Genomic DNA, 2,500 nt, shown 5'->3' with positions numbered 1-2,500 from the left:
GGGTGGAGGAGTTGTAAGTCAGAGGAGGGGAGGAGGGAGGGGATGGTAGGGGTTGGAGGCGGAGGAAGGAGAAGAAAAGGAGGAGGAGGAGGAAGAAAGGGAGGAAGATGGATAGTAGTAGGATCTATACTTATATCTATAAGGTGGTAAGTAATAAAGTAAATTAGAGTAAAAAAAAAAAAAAAAAAACGCATCTATACTTATATCTCTAAGGTGGCAAGTGATAAAGTAAATTAGAGTTAAAAAAAAAATGGATCTTTACTTATATCTATAAGGTGGTAAGTGATAAAGTAAATTAGAGTTAAAAAAAAAAAAATGGATCTATACTTATATCTATAAGGTGGTAAGTGATAAAAGTAAATTAGAGTTAAAAAAAAAAAAAAAAAAGGATCTATACTTATATCTCTAAGGTGGTAAGTGATAAAGTAAATTAGAGTTAAAAAAAAAATGGATCTTTACTTATATCTATAAGGTGGTAAGTGATAAAGTAAATTAGAGTTAAAAAAAAAAAAATGGATCTATACTTATATCTATAAGGTGGTAAGTGATAAAGACAGGCAGAGTTAAAAAAAAAAAAATGGATCTACTTATATCTCTAAGGTGGTAAGTGATAAAGTAAATTAGGTTAAAATGGATCTTTACTTATATCTATAAGGTGGTAAGTGATAAAGTAAATTAGAGTTAAAAATACACGGATCTACACATATCCATAAGGTGGTAAGTGATATAGTAAATAAGAGTAAAAAAAAAAAAAAAAAAAAAGGCAAAATTATTGTGAACGGAGACAGTGAAATATTCAGTGTGTTTACCGTAGAGTTTTGTCAACGTGTTTATTCTGAAAATTAATTACTTCAAAAAATAAGTAAAAAGAAGAAAAACATTCACCACAACAAAAATACACTATTTCCGTCCAAAGAAGAAGAAGAAGAAGAAAAAGAGGATAAATAATAATAATAACTATAATAATAATATGAAGAAAAAAACTAATTATATTTCCATCTAGTATAATGAAATGTTTGTCCCTTTTAACGTAGACTTTTATCTCTGAGATTCAAACGTCTTATTATAATGATAACCATTAGAAAAACAAAAATATTTCTCATACATTAACACATGAACTAAGGCGTAAAATATTGAAGAAACGGAAAAAGAATAGCGGCGGTTTCTTCATTCCATTCTAAGTCATATAATTAAAAATATAATAATAATAATAAAAATAATAATACTATTAATATTAATGACAACAGTGACAACAATTATGACTGACAATGACTGATGATGACGACGACGAAGATGATGACGATGACGAAGATGATGATGACGACGCAGATGATGACGATGACGAAGATGATGACTATGGTGATGATAATGACGATAATGACGACAATGAGGATGATGACGACGATGGTGATGATGATAATGACGACGACGGCGATGATGACTATGGTGATGACGACGCTGAATATATAATAACAATAAAAAACAACCAAACAAAGCAACCACAACAACAACCAACAAAAACACAAAAACAACAACACCCTCACAACCACCTTCCTCGGCGTGCATCTTTAACAAAACCCGCTTCCTAAAATTAATTGCAACGAGCTACATCCTGGCCATTTAATTCGCAGAAATTACTTTAGTTTCGCGAGATCAAAAGATATGATGTGGCTTGGCATTATCTTTCTTATAATTGTGCAGAAATATCGCATGGCAATTTTTACCTTAATGTTATATAATTCGTATTTCTTTTGAGCACATACGTGGGTTTATTTTCAGCAATTTGCTTTCACATTCATTGTTTTCATTAATTTATTCATCTGTTCATTTACTTTGGTATAGTATCCAGTATTATCAAAGCTAAAATATCAAATAATTAATTTCTAATAAATAAAGAAAGAAAGAAAGAGAGAAAATAAATAAATAAACAGTAGGAAAGTTATATTATCCCATCCATTTTTTTGCCAGATTCCGAAACTATGCCAGAAAAAATGTTAATAAAAAGAAAGAGAGAGATTGGAATAAGATGATAATCTAGAATAACAATAATAATAATTGAGAATAATATACGAACAACAATAATCTAAAAATAGATTTAAAAATGAATGAATAAATTACAAATAACAATAACAAAATTATTTTAAAAAACGCAGCACCAACCAAAAAAAAAAAAAAAAAACGAAAGAAAAACAAAGAAATAAAAGAAAGAAAAGAAAGACAATAAAAAGGCACACACAGAAAAACAGAAGGAATAAAAAAGAAAGAATGAGAAGAAAGAAAAATAAAGACCAAAGAAATTAAGAAAGAGAAATACAAATGAAGAAAGAGAAGAAAAACAAAAGAAAAAGAAAACAAAAACAAAACAAAAAGAAAAAAATGACCAACCCACTCTCTCTACCGACCCGTACCCTCACTCCCGGATCTTAAACCCGTAACAGGTCCGCCCGACCGACCTCTCGTTACGTCACTGACCCGGAAACCCCCTAGCGGCGAAGGTCAA

The 2,500-nt window shown here is 30.2% G+C and overlaps 1 protein-coding gene across 3 annotated transcripts in view; it reads right to left on the bottom strand.

The window, feature by feature from the left end:
* LOC113812218 (uncharacterized) overlaps window positions 1-2,500 on the bottom strand; it is a 632,290-nt gene that overhangs the window by 14,167 nt on the left and 615,623 nt on the right. The window lies entirely within an intron of this gene.

The sequence above is a fragment of the Penaeus vannamei genome, chromosome 1 (assembly GCF_042767895.1).
Source record: "Penaeus vannamei isolate JL-2024 chromosome 1, ASM4276789v1, whole genome shotgun sequence".
NCBI classification, from domain to species: Eukaryota; Metazoa; Arthropoda; class Malacostraca; order Decapoda; family Penaeidae; genus Penaeus; species Penaeus vannamei.
Note: the sequence above shows the minus strand (reverse complement) of the source record. Positions and strands in the feature narration are given on the sequence as shown.